The sequence below is a fragment of the Sciurus vulgaris genome, assembly GCF_902686455.1.
Source record: "Sciurus vulgaris genome assembly, chromosome: 9".
Lineage (NCBI taxonomy): Eukaryota > Metazoa > Chordata > Mammalia > Rodentia > Sciuridae > Sciurus > Sciurus vulgaris.
In genome coordinates, this window is record NC_136469.1 from 97,642,611 (window position 1) to 97,663,022 (window position 20,412).

Consider the following 20,412-nt stretch of genomic DNA (forward strand, 5'->3'; position numbering starts at 1 on the left):
CAGTATAATTTTGTTAAATTCATTCCATTTTTCTTCCCCTTTCCCTTCTTTCCTTCCCCACTTTCATTCTCTTTCTTCTACTGTACTAATCTTCTTTGTATCTTTATGATATCCCATCCCCTCCCCAACTGCTTTCTTTTCTTTATTTTGCTCTACCTTCCACATATGAGAGAAAATATTCAACTCTTGATTTTCTGAGATTGGTTTATTTCAGTTAGCATGATTTTCTCCATTTTCATCTATTTACCAGCAAATACCCTTATTTCATTCTTCTAAATGTTTGACTAATTCTCCATTTCACATATTTATATATGATATCATATCTATATCTATATATCTATATATCCATATATCCATATAAATTTCTTTATCCTTTCATCTTTTAAAGGACATCTGGGTTGATCCCATCATTTGACTATTATAAACTGTGCTGCTATATTGAAGGAATTGAATTGTAGTAGTATGCTGATTTTAGATCTTTTGGATAAATAACAAGGAATGGGATAGCTGGGTCACATGGTGGTTCCATTCCTACTCTCTTGAGAAATATCCACATTGCTTTCAGAGTGGTCGTACTAATTTGCAGTCTGACCGACAATATGCAAGTGTGCCTTTGCTCCCCACATCCTCACCAGCATTTATTATTATTCCTGTTCTTGATAATTACCTTTTTGATTGGAGTGGAATAAGTTTTAGTGTGGTTTTGATTTTTGTTTCAGGGACTTACATTTTTGATGAATGGTTAGGAGCCCTCCAGCATCATCTCATGAGTGGAGACCATGTGGTGAACCTGGACTTCCACCACCATTAATATAGTGAGGTGTACTTCTCACTTTGTTGTGGTGGTGTCCTAAAAACCTCAGGTGAGAGCAGTGACTTAAGCTTTGTCTCCCACTGTGTCAGTAGAGCCACATCAGAGGAAGTGCTGGAAAATGGCTGTGCCTCTAGGCCAGGGTGATATGATGGGAAGTTTAATGAAGAGCTTGAACCTCTCTACTGCCAACCTGACCATGACAAGAGGCTCCTGACTCTTACACATCAGGAGTCAAACTTATGATGAAGTATGGAAAGTGTGGACTTCCATTCTCACCTGAAAGTAAGAATGTTGTATCAGAGGAGGACTGCTAAAACAGTCATCAAATATTATTCATTCTCAAACACAGATTTTAATTGATAGTCACTAACCATAAGATGAAACAGGAATATCTAAAATTCAATGAGAAAAGACAAACAATAGATACCAACATTGATATTACACAATTCCAGAGTTATCTGAGAGGGATTTTAAAACAACCATCATAATATGCTTCAATAAGCACTTGTGAATATGCTTGAAACAGATGAAATAATTGAAAATTGTAGCAAAGAGATGGAAGATAGAAGGATAATGTGCAAATTTTAATACTGTGAGACATAATAACTGGAATAAAAGAGTCAATGATGGATTGAGAAGCAAATTAAGATGACAGAGGACAGAATAAAAAAATGAGGAGAGAACAATAGAAATTCCCCCAGTCCCAACAATTGAGAGACTGAAAAAATAATGAGCAGGGTGTTGTGTGATTATAGCAAGATGTAATATTCATGTTATGAGAATCTAGAAGGAAAGGAATAAAGGGGAAGAACTGAAAAATCCTTGAAAAAATGATAGAGAAATCTTCCCATATTTGACCAAATACATAAATCTGCAGAGTAAATAAGTTGTGTAAATACCAAGGAGAATGTATTTAAAGAAATCTGCACCAGGACATGACATAGTAAAAATTTCAAAAATTACAGACAAAGAAAACCCTCAAAATCAATCATAGAGAAACTGTATGTAACATATAGGGAAAGTATTTGAATACCAGAACATTTTTCATAAGGAATCATGTAAGTCAAAAGGAAATAACACATTTTTTTTCATATGCTAAAAGAGAAGAACTGCTGACTTAGAAATATTAATCCATTGGAAATATCTTTCAGGAATGAAGAGATGATATAGACATTCTCTGATGAAGGTAAACACAGAATATTGGCTACCAGTGGACCTAATCCCAAAAGAATGGCTAAAGGAGTTCCCTAAGTAGAAAGGAAATGATAAAAAGAGGAATTTTAGAAAAACCAGGAAGGAATAACAAAGGAAAGAGCATATATATGAGCAAATATGATATACATTCCACTTGAGTCCCTAAATTACATTTGAAGGATAAGTTAAAAAATTTGATACCATTTAACATGATTTTCAATGAATGTAGGAAAAATACTTAAGGCAATTTCAAATAGGCAGGGTAAAGGGGCTTAAAGAAAAATAGAGTTTTTGTGCTTCACTTAGACTGGTAATGTGTTAACATCAATAGAGTGTGATAAATTATGTATAGGCAGTTTTGCTCCATAATGATGGAAAGCAACTCATATATACAATGGTGGTCCCATAAGATTATAATAGAGCTGAAAAATTATTATTGCCTAGTGATGTGAAAGCATCATGATATTGTCTTCATGCAGCATATTACTAATTTGTTTGTGGTGATACTGGTGTAAATGACTGTACTGATAGTGGTATAACACGATAGCATATACAATTATATATAGTATATTATTCTTGATAAGGATAAACAACTTTGTTACTGGTTTATATGTTTACTACATAATATTTTTCATCATCATTTAGAATGTATGTTTTTGACTTGTAAAATAAGTTATTATAAAGCAGTATGCCCTATTAAGTGACAGCAGTCTCATTTAGTTCATTTTTACCGTGTCTTTTGATCATGTGCTTAATTTTCCCTTGTGTTTAATTTTGTCTCATATTGTTCTGTTCATCATGGCCCCTAAACATACAAAACCCACTGCTAATGCTGCCAGTAAGAGATTACATTGAGCAATCGAACTGGAAGTGAAATTAAAAGTGATTAAGAACTATGAAAGTGAAAACGCAGTGATGTTTATTGCTTGCCAACCAGGCAAGTTCCATTCTACAACAGCTTCAATATTGAAAAACAAAAACAAAGTAACAGAAGCTGTTAAAGGATCTGCTTCTTTGCAAGCAATATACCAACAAAAATTCAAGAGGGGTCAATATCAGATACAGAGAAACTTCTAATGACTGAACTAATGACTAGACACAAAATTACATCCCTCTCAACATGACAATTACAACCAGAGCAAAAATTTCAGCTTGCAGTGTTGATTGAAAGGTCTGGACTTGACTATGTAGTTGAATTAACTGCCAGCTGCAAATGGTTTAATTGACTCAAGAATAATTAGTCATTACATAATGTGAGAATGAGTGGTGAGTCTATGAGAAATGAAATGAAAAAAACTGGAAAATTTCTTGAAACTTCATATATGCTGATTGTGGAAGAAAATTACTTGCCAGAGCAATTCTGGAAAAGCAGTAGGCCATACTACATAGGATAGGAGTGTAGTAGGCAATATGATCTTGGTTTGTATACATATGCTCCATGATGTTCACACAATGAAAAAATGACTTAACAACAAATTATTCAGAACATATCCCTGTTTTAGATAATGCATGACTGTATAATGTTATACCTTGGGCAAAAACTAAAAAAGAAATGTGGAAATACATTGAAAATTATTATAGATGAATTAAAATGGGATTCTAGTACTTTTGAATGAACCCACAGGAAGGCAGGGGAATGTAAACACAGAAATGAAAAAACAGAAACACACATAGAAAGTAAAAGATAAAACAGCAGACTTTAACATATCAATAATTACATTAAATATAAATAATTTAAATATATGATGTAAAATACATAAATTAGTAGGGTAAATAAAATAACAACTCCATCTTCAGAGTCTTCTCAAAACTCACTTCAAATATAGTGAGATAGGCAGAGTAAATGTAAAGGGATGAAAAAGTCATACTATTACATTAAGAAGCACCTGTATTGCTGTATTCATAGAAAGAAAAAGGAATGAAATTGAATGAACTTATCTGCTTTTCTGTTTAAATCGAAGACTCATCACATAAAATCAATTGTGGGAGCTGATGGAAACAAACCAAAGATTATTGGCAGAAAATATACCAGCAGAATAAAATACCTAAGCAATCTAAATTACCTACGTAGAAAAGCAGAATTTAAAACATAAAGGACTAAAAAAGGATCTCAAGCAAAGAGCAGGGAGACCAATAGAGTAAGGAAGAGGATCGTGAGGGAGAAGGAAGGGTATGAGGAAGTCCTAGGGAATGAAATTTACCAAATTATACCAGGTCTACATATAAATATACCACAATGAATCCTGTCTTTATATATAATTATAATGTGATAATTAAAATAACAATGGTATTTGTAGTAGTAGAAGGAGTATCAGCAGAGTAGAGCAAGAGGATCAGGAAGAGAGAAGAGGAAAAGGGAACTTAATAAGGAATGAGATTGATCAAATTACATGTATGTACAGATATGGTATAATAAGAATAAATACCACTATTTTATGTAATTATCAAGCAAAATTTAGTGCATAGGAGTGAAAACAAATGATATAGGACAACATGAAGAGATCAAGCCAATAAATGTGCTGTTTTAATGTGGAGGAGAGGGCCATTGGCCTTTCCACCACTTTGATGCAAATGTGAGGGCCCGGACTGATTGTGAAATGTGAGCTGCCCTGTAGTTCAGTTCTTTTACATTACAGTTACTGGTGTTTTTCATATTTACTGCTCAAGTCAGGAAATGTACATGGTGAACACATTCTATACAAATAACAGGCTGTTGTCCCAGAGAGCCTGCAGTTAAGAGACATAAGCAGGTATAAAATAATATAGAACCAAATAAGCAAGATGCTGAGTATCCCCTGAAGCTTAAATACTTAAAGAGACACTGAAACTTCTTTATGAATTATTAAGAAAGAAAAGAGACAAAAATATTGGAAAATTATACTAGAGATTATTATTAATGCTTCCTTAGTATTTTATATACCTTAGTACCTATGACTTAAGCATAGCACAGAATACTTAGCTGTCATGCCGCCTTAACCAAAAATTGGCAAAAACAAAAAGAAAAGGAAGAAGTGTGGAGAATAAATAAATGAAAAAAATAATAAATTATTTATAAATAATTTAATTATAATAGAGAGTAATCTACTGGTAATGTTCAAATTATGAAAAAATTATGCTGGGCAGGGCAGTGTGTGTCTGTAATTCTAGTTGTTCAGGAGGCCCAGGCAGGAGAATCACAAGTTCAAAATCAGCCTCAGCAATTTAGTGAGGCCCTAAGCAACTTAGTGAGACCCTGTCCCAAAATAAAAATAAATAAATATAAAAAGGGTTGGGGATGTAGCTCAGTGGTTAAGTGCGCCTGGGTTGAATAACTGGTACCAAAAGAAAAAATAATAATAATACTTTATGTTCCATTATTGGTAGATTATTCAAAATATGGTTATATAGCAAACTCTTGAGAGTACTTATAAGTTCTTTTGGGGCTATAAAATTCTTTGTTAAAGCCAGGTGTCTTAGTGTAACAGATTACTAGAAGGACTAACTTAAGGAAGAGTATAAAATTTATCCTAAAAAGTATCCCAATGATATTAAAGGATTTAAAAAAGGGTAAAAGCTAATCAAATTTACATTCTAGAAAGCTCACTGTGGCAACCATGAGATGGAAGTCAGTAGAATTATGGGATGTAATTATAATTCAGTTAATAAGGGATGAGGGCTCGAGGAATGGCAAGAGACATTGCAAAACAGATGATTTCAAGGAATTTAGAGAGAATCTACAGGTCTTAGAAACTGATGAAAACAGTCAGTAATTAAGAAGGAAGAAATGCAGCATAATAAAAGTATATGATATTGATTGTGTTCATGCTACTTACTAATAAAAGGAATAGAAAAAGGCACATGTTTTGAAATTTGGTGTTGAAGTACCTGTGAGACATCCAAGTAAAAATGACCAGGAGGCTCTAGATAGAGATCAAGAGAGCATTCTCAGCTAAGTCCACAAAGGTTGCAAAAAGCATTTGCACACACAATCAAGAGATATTATCAAATGTGTACAGTAGACTGTAGGTGCTGAGCTAGGGGGTGATGATACATGGTGAAATAGTATAGTCTACTGGGTAATAAGAACAACTATTTAGAGTTAGAATTGGTAATTGATGCACATGATAGGTTTGCTTAAATTTACTGCTTGGGTGAAAATGAGTATCCTCAAGTCACCTGGTTTGCAAATACTGGTAATCTGGGGAAATATATTATTTCTTTAAAAAAAGACCTGTTATTATAATTTACTTTTAATTTTTATGTGTTTTTCCCCAGGGCAAAGATTATATATTCTAATATGGAAGATAATAAAGCTAAATAAAATAATTTATTCATAAACATTTATTGTGTGCCCAATAAATATCAAGTATCACACTGTGTGTTGGCATTGCATTTATTGTCCTCTCTGGTACAAAGAGCAGTAGGCTGGTTTCTATCAGACCAGAGTGATACACATGTCGTAACCTTTTTCTTCTTCTTCTCCTTCTTCACCTTGTTTATTTCTATTTGCCCCTCAAGTTTCCACCTCTGTGTTCCATATTCTGAGATGCCTCCTTTCACAAGGACCTTATAGGTATATAAGAATATGTGCTTCTGAGGTATTTCATGCTTACCCAGCTCTTGGCAAATTTCCCAACATGTTGTAATTGCCTGTTTATTAGCACCAGGTGATTTGGATAAAAGCAATTTGACTAAAATCATATTGGTCAACTTGAGAGTGTGTTTAAAAATGCAGTAGTCTCATGATATGAACTTGCATTCCAAACTAGATTTGAAAGTCAATATTTCTCATAAGAGAATTTGTTTTTAAAAAATTTTTTTTATTGTTTGTCCTATTTAGTTATACATGGTAGCAGAATGTACTTCCTCTACACAATCTAAAGTTCCTTCTATCTTCCCTTACCCACCTCCCCCATTATGTATTAGCATCCACTTATCAGAGAAAATATTTGGACTTTGGCTTTTTGGATTGACTTATCTCACTTAGCATGATATTCTCTGGGATTGCAAATTGGTGCAACCACCCTGGAAAGCAATATGGAGATTCCTTAGAAAACTTGGAATGGATCCATCTTCTGACCCAGCTATCCCACTCCTTGGTTTACTCCCAAAGGAAATAAAATCAGCATACTGCAGTAATACAGTCACATTAATGTTTATAGCAACTCAATTCACAATAACTAGATGGTGGAACCAACATAGATACACTTTAATTAATGAATGGATGAAGAAACTGTGGTATACATATGCAATAGAATATTTCTGTCGTAAAGAAGAATAAAATTATGGCATTTGCAGGTAAATGGATGGAGTTGGAGAATTTGGTTTTTAACATTGATGATTTTGGTACACCTACTCTTCGTGAATCATATATTTTGGCCATATTTTTGCTAACTATTTCTGATTTTTCTAATCTTAAATAGTTTTTCCAATCTTCAGTCAATTTTCTTGCTTTACAATCTTTGCAGTTGGAAAATATTGACATATTTTACATAATGAGTTCAAATTAAGCAATCAGTCTTAGTGAGATAAGAAGCTAGAGTGTTGAACAAGTCTTATAAACCATTGGAGACATGCATTTCAGCAGATGACTTGAAGATCATGTTCTAATACTGGACCCTCACTGTTAGAATCTGTACTTCAGTGACAGTTTCCCTCTAACTTGAGTTCATTATTGTTGCATATTTGGTGACTTTAAAAAATAAAAGAATGGCATGATCAATAATTATTACTTTCCATTATATGAACAATCAATGGCTAGCATTTGAGTTATTTAAACCAAACTGTGAGCTGATGTTTCATTTTCTGATTTCAGATGGCCTAGGAATACGTTATTTTTCAGTCAGAGAAACAAAAGAGTATTAAGGGTCAGTATTTAAAAGTTTCATCATCCCCATTCTGTACCATCCCAGATATAGAAAGTGGGTAATAACCAGGAACATTAGTTTAGACTTTTTGCTTAATTTTGTGGTGGTATTTCTGAGAGGCTACACAAAAACACCATTAGATTTTATTCAATTATGTTTATTTCAACATTGCATTTGACTATTTCCTTTCATGCTAGTGGAAAATTCTAAGGCAATATTAACTTGTAAAACTCTAGAGTTCTCCAATTATATCTGCATTGGCAGCAAACATGTCAGATCATGGCATTGTAAACCAAGCCAGCATTATACCATTTTCTAACCTTCTACAATGAGTTCCATGTTGAGCTTCATCACTAACTCCAGAGCCCCAGTCTGTGGCCTAGACATGCACAGAGACTTGAAGACTGGATTCTGCTAATTACCAGGGTGCATTTCTTTAGAAATTAGAATATTCTGGAACATTTGGTCTATTTTTCCTCTTTGGAACAAAGAACTTTTGATATAATTAGAGCCTTTCCTCAAGTTAAAAAAATTGGCTGGAAATAATGGCATTTGAATTTTATATTGCATATTCAATGAAAACAAAACCAAAATCTTGTTCAGAGCCTCAGGGTTTCATCTAGATAAATAGAGCCTTGAATGCAGAACTGGTATTTCATTTTGTTTCATGGGAGACAAAGCAGTACTTGGAACTTCAGAAATGTACTCTTGACTCCCTCTTCTGTGTTAGTCTGAGTAGTACAGTCATACCACCATGAATTCATTAAACCAACAATTTTTGGGGCCTCTATTCTATGTCAAGTACCGTTTTAGATGGTGAGGTTACAGTGGTGAGTAAAAGTGAAAAAAATAAGGTTTCTTACCTGATGGAGTTTATAAATTTGTTTTATTCAGAAACGAATATTTATGCGAGATGTTTTCTTTATTATGGCACATGAGTTTCACTCAATTGTGGTTACTTAAAAGACAGGGGCAACACAAGCTGTCACCTTTCTCTTTATAGCTTGGATATTATACATGTGGTCAAAGGTCATCTGCCCTTAGGGTATGAACTCTTCGAACATTTTAACTCAGCCTGTGCACAGGAGACCTGTAAGCCAGCAAAACTTAGACCACATCTGCTATTTTTCTTGATGATGTTCCTAAGTAAATGACAATAATGGGTTAGAATCTGGCAGCAATTGCCACTAAAGCAAAACTTCTAATACTGAGGTCACCTACAGATAGATACGTATGTCTTAGAGTCACTGATGGCAGAATAATGGGGACCTTGGCAAGACACAGTTGTGCATCAAGTCTGTATCTAGCACAGTGACATTAGGGATGTTAATGTGAAATTTCATAAGTTGCCTTCTTCAAATTTTAGGTTATTTTCCTTTGGTCTTTTTTTTTTTTTTATCCCCTTCAATAATAATAGTTTGATAATTTTTGTTGGTGGTAATGTTGAGGAAGACAAAAATGATTCATATTCTGCTGTATGGGGATCTCCCAACCCCTTCTGTCCAGCCTGCTCAGAAATATCAAATTTTAGCTGATTGTTATATAAAAAGTATAGTAAAATCTAACTTGCCCAGGCTGTGAGGGGCTATTATTCCCTGGTTCCTAATGGGAGGTGGTGACTCAGTGCTTCCTTTGGCCTGAAATATTGAAATAAACTAGAGAAATTATGTCAGTTTTTTGAGTTCATCCTAGAGTATGCTGGAAGGAAAGAGGGAAAGGGGAGAGAAGTTAGTCTAGAGTACAAGTGTTTCTGCGACCAGAGTCAGAAGGTGAGATTACCAAATAAATAGGACAAAAAGACACTTAGGGAGAAGGAAAAATAACAGATCACAGATCATTCTGATTTCAAGGTTGTTGATTCTATTGAGCTGGAGCAGACACTAAGGCCACCAGTCTGCTGGCAAGGACAGCAGTCTCTGCCAAGTAAACACACAGCAAAGATGTGAGGTTGGCAAGACCTGACGACCCACTAAACCACCAGGAAGGAAATGAGACCACTAACTACAGAGACAATGAGAATGATTTCAGTATCGTGCATTGTTGGTCTTGATGCAGAATGCAGTTCTATGGTGTGTTGGAAAATTAACTGGAGCATTTGCTATTTTCTGTAGTACAACTAATTTCTCCATGGTCAATTTTAAGCTACCAGTGGTTTGACATTTCACTAAACAGATATCCCTGAATACTTAACAGTTGTTTCTCATGGACCATTGGGGAATGCCTCTGGGAGACCATTTGCTAGAAAGTGGTATGTGGCATTTTTTTTTTTCTTTTTATTTTCTTCTTTTGTTCCTTCTTGTTCTCCATGCCTCCCTCTTTTTCTTCTTCTTTCTCTTTCCTTCCTTTCTCTTTCTTTCTTTATTCAAGTGTTAGAACATGGATGATGATAGAAAAACTAGAATAATTCTATAGAGACTAAGGAAGAATTTTTATCTAAAGTGTAAGGAGAACATGATTTTTAGATTAAAAATATAGAAAGAGATTCAAAGATGACTGCAAGCTTGAGTACCTAGACAGTTGTCTCATTCACCAAGGCAGAGAAAACAAGGAGAAAAATGCTCTATAAGGGATGGGCTGAGGAATCAAATTCAATTTTGGACATACTGAACTCAAGATAAGCATAGAGTGTTGTTCTAATACAGAATTGATGATGGTTAGAGCAGAGTGCCCTGAGCAGGTGAATTATGATGGAATAAAGAACATAGCTGATTGATATTCTCTTATTGGAGGAGGAGGATAAAAGGAAGGGGCAAAGTATAGATCCTGAAAACTTTGTTGTTGTTTTGGAAGGAATCTGAGAGAGTTCATAGTTCATGTCCTTGATTTACTCAGTAAAATGGGACATGCAGTCATTTGCTGAGGTTGAAGCCTAATGTAAGAGTTTCGAGAAAAAGAGAAAATTTAGGGATATTTATTAAGGTAAATCATTAGCACAGACAGCTGAAAGGAAATTTCCTAGGGAGTATTAATGACCCAAATGAAATTGAATTTGTAGTGGTTTTGATTCAATGTTTTAAATAGCTACATGCCTTTTTAGTAATTAGAGAATATTATTAAATATTCTCTAACTCATGCTTTTCACTCATTCCAATATAGTCTCTGGCTCAAGAGCAAACTATTATATATTATGAAAGCAAACAATTTAATGCTGTTAACTTCTAATAGTTTTGAATTTAACTCACTGATTTAATATTTGAGGCAAACCTAGGAGGCAGGCACCATGACTTCTTTCATTTTTCAGATGAGGAAATAAAGTCCTGGGACAGGAGTAACCTGCCCAAAGTCATATGTCGCTGTTGAGATCGCAACCCTTCCCCAGCTTCAGATGTGGTGCTTTCAGTTACTTTACATGCCTATCAGTGTAGAATTATACACATAGAGCTGACTCAGGAACCTCAGTACTTTTATTCTGTTTTATCATATTTTATCATTGTGTCAAACAAATGAAGAAGATACAAAACAAGAAAATGTGAAAGCAAAGCAGCAAGAAATGAGGTTATACTAAGCACCTTTATGTAGTTTTATTTATTGATACTTAGGGAAATACTGCATAATTCAACCCAGAACACAATCAATAGAACAATCTTTAAATAAGGGAAGAAATATCTTTCATGATGATCTATGTGGAAGTTGTTTTTCTCTTATTTGAAATCAAGGCAACCTAGAAATCCCATTTTATACCAGTATAGAAGCCATTCTCAGGTAAGTACACACAATCAAGTTATTTAAGGAGATCTCTGGAGGATCAATATTAATAAATATAATGTTAGAAGTATATGAATACATGTGACGTGGACTTTATTTTAAAGGCTGATTTTGTTTAGATTGAGATGTCTTTGAAATTAGCATGTCAGTTTTGTTACAAGTATATGATTAATTCAAGTTGAGCAAAACAGCAAGAGGAAAAATTGACAATTCCCTAGTGGCTCCTCCCTGTGTTTTACCAACATTTAAAAGAAGGGATTTTGTATCATTTATATTTTGTGGTCTCTATAAACACCAAAATATATTAAAATGTGTTATTCTAAAAACTAAGCTATAATGATTTTCTTTACCACTTATCAATTTAAAAAAACTATCTTAAATGTTTTAAATAAAATACTAGTAGAAAAATCTGATAATTGTAGTTAAGATTTGAATGGCCAGATGTGGCTTGTCAAGTAAGTTAAATTATTACAGAACTTTTTCTGAGCAAGTCTGATTCATGAGTCTTCAAAATGCCATAATAGCGCCACACATTAAGTCATATTTTAAATGATATTAACATTATATCTTAAGATTATCTCCTCCTGGGATTTAGTACATGATTGTCTTCAAAGTAGAACTTTTGGTGTCTCAGTCCGTTTTGCTGTGATACCTCTAAAATTGTTGAGAGAACGTGGGCTTTATTATAATATAATAGCAGCTCACCACTATTTAAAAGCATCAATCTGAAGAACACCATGCTTTTAAAAAAGACCTTTGGTATCCCAAACTTATTTATATTTTATTTTCTACTAATTCAGTAATATGGTACATTTTTGTTGATGTAATAACATGAACAATGAGTTTGAAATAACCTCGCAGTGCTTACTTAAGGATGAGAAGTTGGTACATTTCTAAAGACTTCTCCTACTTCTATTTTTGCATCACACTGATCTGTACAAAATATCAATTTACTTTGATAAACATCATTAACATTGTACTGTATTCCCAACAAAAGCATGAAACAAAGCTAGGTAAACACACCAAGAGAACTCAATAATTTTACTCTGTTATATATTATGAAAAAGAAGAAGGAAAGATGACATCCAAAATAGATAGTACTTAATTAAGGTAGCAGTATATACAAAGATATGAAATACCAAAAGTTGAGAATATAAAAGTGGTTTGGTTCTGACTTACAAAGAATGAAAACCAGAAAATCAAGCAAGGGTCACATAAGGAATTTTAAAATCTTCCTTAAACATACCTATAATCACTATCTTATACTTTTATAACTTTGCAGGTTTCCATGCTGTATCAAATCAATTCTGAGTATTTCTACATGGAAATAAAGATTTCCTTTAAAAAATCTGGTATTAGTCTACCTTACCATTCTTCCTTCCTTAATCTCTCATGTCATGCAAATTTAGCATTTGCTGGCCTCTCCAAATGTTTGTTGATTTTTCACTTTGCCTTTTATTTTTACTGTTCCCAGTGCCTGAGAAGCTTCATGTATTTGCCATGGCCCCACTCATTTTTGAAGGCAAAGTTCAAAGACACAACTGCAAGGAGCATTCAAAGTTTTCCCAATGGTATATTATCCCTCATCTTCCTGGAAACTCTTGAATTCCTATAATTCAGGGCATTTCTTCTTTCTGAAGCTTTTCATAGCACTGATCTTTTAGTTTGTGAATGCCTCTTCTTTTCCATAAATTTGTGAACTCTTTTTATTTCTTGCTAACCAAAAAAAAAAAAAAAAAAAAAAAAAAAAAAAAAAAAAAAAAAATAGCATAGTATAGGCCACAGTAAAAAAAGAAGAAAAAAAAATATATGTATCTCCAAAAAGTAATGGTGTAACTCAATAGGCGCATACTTGATGCATAAGGAAAAGTGCTGGGGAGATGGGCAGTGTAGCTAATGGTCTCTCTGCACATCCAGGAACCCAGGCATGGAGAAACTGTCATTTTCACCAAGTACTTTCCAAGGCTGACATTGGCATTAACATCCCAACCAATCAGAAGAGAAAATGAACCTGATATATAAGGAAGCCTTCCTAGGCCTGACTTGGCCTCATTTTCCCTTGCTGGCAATTCAGTCACATTACCATACTTAAGAGTAAAGGAGTCTAGGGTTCATAGTCCAGATAACATGAGTGTTCAGCTACTAATCTAGGCCATTGTGCATTGTTTTATCATTTTACTTATAACAATGTTATTTAATATTTATACAGAATTTATCAACATCAGACAGTTTTTCTTAAGTGCTTTATATGTGTTTACTGATTCACAAAAAGTCTTAGAAATGCAGGCACTTCCTTATCTCTCTTATTTTATACAAGAAAAGACTGAAACAAAGGAATTTTAAGTAATATTATGAAAGTCACATGGTAAGTATGTTGTGAAGTAGGGCTGTCTTCCCAGGGTCCATGTTCTAAGTCACTGCTTTTAGGAGAGTAAACTCTCAGGAGATGTCCATCAAATGGGTACAGTATAGGTATATCAAGTAGCTCATCAGCTCTAGGACATAAAATTTACACCTCAGTTTTCATAATATGCAGACTGGAAAGTGGCTTATTGGAGCGACTCTAAAAAGAATTTTCAGGGATCTACTTGCCAAATGTTTACAGAGAACTTTTAGGAAGATATCATGGAATGTTTTCATGGTATAGTATTTAAAGTCTCATTATCACCATATTATAAATAATAGGCAATGAACATTTTCTTCATATTTTGTTATTTAGTATAATTCTTAATCAATATATGAAAGTCAACAATAAACATAAAGACAGTTTACCTACCCTTCATTTAAAACACTGCCTGGACGTGGCTGGTGTGCCAGACAGCCTGGAGACGTGGTATTGACAGCTGAGTCTGAGTAAATCAATGGATCTGTGCCTTGAAACCAGTTCAAAAAACATTTTTACCAATGCATTGAAGAATGCTGAAGGTAAAACTGTAATGGAAAGGTCTTCAGTGAGTGGGGTCAGCCATTCTTAGACTTTTTTTCCTCTTTATAATACAAAAGTTAACTAATGTGTCTTAACAGGTCATCACTTTTTTAGTCTTCTTTCAGTTTTGTGCTATATTCTGTTATTCCCCTCTACCAAGAAGAGCATTTATTGATTTTACTTTGAGCAGCCAACTGCAAACTTGGAGTCTCTTGGCTCAATCAACCAAACCTGAGCATTTTGCAAAGCATTAACACTTAAAGATTTTATGGAATGTTTCTTAAAACCTTAACTTTATTAATTGAAGGAAGCACATTCCTTTTCTCACAGGTACGCATTAGGATGATATATGGGTATTTTTATTAGCACAGATATAAAGTAGTGAATGTTTGCTATCTTTTGAGCTCCTAGAAGTTATACCATATTCTTGTGGTAGCAACATTTTAATTTTTATCTGTGGCACTATCCATTTTTTTTTCATTGAGGTAGGTCAGTAATTTGGGGGGCATAATAGCTTCTGCCCAAATCTGTAGAAATAATTATATTGTTAGTCCCCCAAATAGGCTAGTGAGACTTATGGACATTTAGACTGTGGTTACTTTTATAGGTGACCAAAATCTTTTCTGCTGCATTTAAGCTATAAGGATGGGAATCTGGAATTACTGTAGCCATTTAACTTTCATTCATTTGTTTACTTATTTACTCAACAAATATTTATGTAACATATACCATAATTATAGCATAAGCCTTTTGGGTACAACAATGAATAAAATAAACAGATATTCTGGAAAACTGAATGTTCAAATCAGCTTAAGAATAGAATTAACACTGTTGAAATAGAACTGAGAAATTAGAGGATGAGGTTTTTGTCAACATTGTTTGTGTCCCAGGATCAAGCCTGAAAGAAGAAGTTCATACTGCCATGAAAAATTCTATTTCACAGCCCAATTCTATTTCATACTCCAGATTTCCTTCTTAAGTAGTATGTTTTAAATCTGTCACTTGCATTCAAAGTACCAATTAACATTCAAACTTGTACTCATGTATACTATGAAAGTCAGCTGAGTCATATGACTTGTGTACTCTATCCTATTATTATAAATTTTTATGTTCTAGGTTTTCTTCTTGCTACTGCTGCCTGGCAGGTTTAGTCCATTTTGATCATCCTAAAAGCAATGTTGAAAATTTAGCAATTGCATCATCTTCATTTTATGGTTGAGAAAAATGAGTGTGAAGTTCTAGAACACCTAAATATTGTTTGTATACCTATTGCTCAGGGCTTGGGATATAAATGAGAAAAAGACCTGTTATGTATAGATGTAGTCACTTTTGATTTTCAACACATCTATATTATATTGATTGAAGGTATGATTTATAATTACAGGGAGCAAAATATTTTTGTCCTAATTATTACTTGCAGTGTGGATGCAAAGATTTTTGATGTTGTTTTAATGCTGTTCATTTGTACACTAATTATATCATTTAAGAAAAACATCATGCTCTAGCAAAGTACTTTCAAATTGAAAGAACATTGTATACTGATGTTTTATTAATTATGCTTAAAATACCTCCTTCATTTTTCATTAAAGCTGTTTGTATTAAGGTATGATATATTTCTTCCAATGTGGGAAACAAGTACATTCAAGATTTAGATTGAAATTTAGGTAATTTTGTAGGAATATTCAATTACTATGTGCTTTGTATAGAAAATGAGAAAATGTAGAAGGATAAAGTAGAAAAAAATCACCCTTACTGCTGGAAACCAACTGATATTTTTGTGCATTTCCTTCCAGGAGTGTTTTAAAAGATACAGAAATATTTTTAAATGACTTATTTCTTATCTAAAGCTTTAGATACTGATTTTCATGACCTGCTTTTGAGTGTCTTCTTTACTAAATAATTTAAGAAAGTAAGATAATATATCCTAATAAATTTAATTTTTGTCATACCATAATTTCTTTCACTGTTCCCCTATTGTGCAAATTTACATTGTTTCTAAATTCATTATTTTAAGAAGTATCATAGTATGCTTCTTATTCTATAATGTTTATGTGCATTCCTAATTATTTAACACAAAAATTTCCTGAAGATCAATTTTAATACACATAAAAGAATACTTTATTTTTGTTAACCACAGTGGCACACACCTATTCCCAGTGGCTCAGGAGGCTGAGGCAGTTGGATTGCAAATTCAAAGCCAGTCTCTGCAATTTAGTGAGGCCCTAACAGTTTCTCAAGACCCTGTCTCCAAATAAAGTATGTAAAAAGGGCTGGGGATGTGATTAGTGGTTAAGTACCCCTGGGTTCAATCCCTGGTACCAAAATCAAACCAAAACAAAACACAGAATACTTTACCTTAAATTTGTCTTTATAACTGAAGATAAATAAGTTGTCCTTTGAACTTCTTTCTCCATTTTTCTAGTGGTGTGTGTGCCTTATCCCTTTACTTGTTTCTCTGTGTAACAAGTAAATTAATCTTTTGTCTCTCATGTTCATTGCCAATATTTGTCTGAGTTTATTTTTTCATTCTAAGAAATTGTTGTTTGCATGCATGCTGAAAAGCTTACTATTTATCTTTCTACATGATTAGTTGCAATGTCTTTAGTTCAGAAAAATACTTAAATTGTTTACATCATAGTGTTTAAGTCAGCTTTTTGACTGCTGTGACCGAAAGCCTTAATGAAAACAATTTTAGAAGGGAAAGGTCTTTTTTGTACTCAGGGTTTCAGAGGTCTAGTCCACAGATGGCCAACTCCATCTCCTGGGACCTGAGGTGAGGCAGAACATCATCATGGAAGAGTGTAGTGGCAGAAAGCAGCTCAGGTTATGACCACCAAGAGTCAGAGAGAGAGAGAGAGAGAGAGAGAGTGTTTAAGCTCAGCTCACAAAACACACACACACACAACACACACACACACACACACACACACACACACACACACACACATAGAGAGGATGTTTAAGTTCAGGTCACAAAATGTATACCCCAATGTCACACCCCCAGTGACCCATCTCCTCCAGCCACATCTTACCTGCCTACAGTTATAATCTCAAACTATTTATATCTTTCCTGAGATATAATGTAAATCTTTAATTATTTATAACCTCTGTAATATCTATAGAGATATCTAGTTATTTTAATCTATACATACATATATACATACATATATATGTACACACACACAAACACAAACAATAAACACACACACACATGTACTTTGTTTTTGTTTTGCTAATTTTCAACATATTTTTATATCTATTGGTCAGTGGAAAGTATAAGAAAACTGTGTCCTGCCAGGTGTGTGTGCACGGCTGTGATCCCAGGGGCTCAGGAGGCCAAGCCAGGAGGATCACAAGTTCAAAGTCAGTCTCAGCATGACTGAGGCCATAAACAACTGAGTAAGGCCTTGTCTCAAAATAAAACATAAACGTTTTTTCATGTATCTGTTATGAAAAAATGTTCAACATCTCTAGTAATAAGAGACATGCAAATCAAAACTACCCTAAGATTCCATCTCACCCTAATTAGAATGGCTGTTATCAAGAATACAAGCACCAATAGGTGTTGGCAAGAATGTGGGGAAAGAGGACTCATACATTGCTGGTGGGATTGTAATTTGGTGCAGCCACTCTGGAAAACAATATGGAGATTCCTTAGAAAACTTGGAACACCATTTGGCCCAGCTATCCCACCTTTTGTCCTATAACCTAAGGACTTAAAATCAGCGTACTATAGTGACACAGCCACATCAGTGTTTAGAGTAGCTCAATTCACAATAGCCAGATTGTGGAACCAACCTAGATGCACCCTTCAATATATGAATGGATAAAGAAAATGTGGTAAATAAATGTATACAATGAAATATTACTCAATCATAAAGAAGAATAAAATTATGGCATGTGCAGGTAAATGGCTAGAGTTGGAGAATATCATGCTAAGTGAAATAATCCAATCCCAAAAAACCAAAGGCCAAATGTTTTCTCTGATAAGTGGATGATGACACATAATGGGGAGGGGAGTGGAGGGGGTAAGGGAAGGATAGAGGGATGATGGATTGTGTAAAGGGAAATGAGGGGTGGGGATGGAGTGTGGGGAGAAAAGATAATGGAATGACACAAACATCATTACCCTATGTACATGTATGATTACAAAAATGGTGTGACTCTACTTTGTGTACAACCAAGGAAATGAAAAGTTGTACCCCATTTGTGTACAATGAATCAAAAAAATAAAATTAAAAAAACAACATAAAAAGGGTTAGGAATGTGGCTCAATGGTAAACCACACCTGGGCCGAATTCCTGTACCAAAAGAAAAAAAAAAAAAAGAAGTGGAGAAAAAGTAAATATATGGTCCTTAGATGTTTCAACAGTATGGCAATTTATATAGGAAACTATTTGCTTGGAGCGTGATTAGAAGAGTTGGAGAAGTGAGACCCCCAGTCCACTCAGGATCTCAGGAATACTGATACTGATTTTTCTCCATTTGCCTCTGTTTCTCATGAAGTTTTGACTGTCTGTTAGATGTAAACCATGACCACTACAACAGTCTTCTAGTATTTGTGTGGCTATGACATTGCTTGACCTCAGAAGGAGCACTTGAGAGGGTTTCTGCATAATTTCTATCTTCCAAATATGGCAGGAGCACAACTAAGTAATGGAATATATTTTACTGTTAAGGAATAAACTTTACTGTTAAGCTACTGTGAAAAACGTTGATTTTAGATAGTGAGCCTGTAGAATTGAACATGATTCAACCTATAAGATCAATCATAATGGTATTTTCCATTTCATATTCTTACAAATTGTCCCTGATGTGCAGTACATCTGCAGTGATTGAATGTTTCTTATATTGACTTTAATTCAAGTTTACTTTATGCAACACTAGCTATAAAAACAAAAATAAATAATTTATAATTATAAAAGTAGTCTGATGGAGAAAACTGAAAAATTTAGATTCAATTTAATTGAAATTATCGAGGCATAAAATTTATATTATCAATAATGTCTGAGTATTTGGCATGGTGGCACAAGCATATAATCTCAGCAATTCAGGAAGATGAGGCAGGAGAACTGCAAATCTGAGCTTCAGCAATTTATCCAGACCCACAAGTAGCAGAAACTATCTCAAAAGTTAAACATAGGAGCTGGTCACAAAGTCAAATGTAATTCCAGTGGCTCAGGAGGCTGAGGCATGAGGATCACAAGTTGAAAGCCAGCCTCAGCAAAAAGGGCTGAGGATGTGGATCCTTGGTTAAGTGACCCTGGGTTCAATTCCCAGTGACAAAAAATAAAATAAATAAATAAAATAAAAATAAACAAAAGACCACAGATATACTCAGTAGTAAAGCAACCAGGGTTCAATCCTCAATATAAATAAATAAATAAATAAATAAATAAAATGTCAGAGTTAAGTAGGAAAGTGATTTTTGGTAAGTATTTTATTCGATAGATTTTATTCTCCTTTTCCTCATTTCCTTTACTTTTTGACCTAAAATCAGTTATTCATAGTCTTCAATATCTGGTAATTTAAAAATTCACTATATTTTTTTCTGGTTTATTTTATTATGAGCCTCGAAAGACATTAATTACAACTTTGACAACATTTCTTTGCATGTTGATTTGATATCCTTAAAACTACATTTTTTGTTAATACAATAAATAACTATAAATATATCCAGGTTATATTAATTTTGTTTCAGAAACTAGTTTTGAATTGGCATGCAGACAATTGGCTCAGGTAAATGTTCTCAATTTTAAAGCCATATTTTGCTAATTTAAAAATGAGGAATTCTAATGTGACATTTTTGAGAATGGCTTCATTTTCCAGGGTAACACATGATATGAACGCTAAAGTAAAAACCCAAAACATTGGTGTAGAGACCTGCTGCTATCACTTTCATACTTCCATGTTTTAAAAATACATTG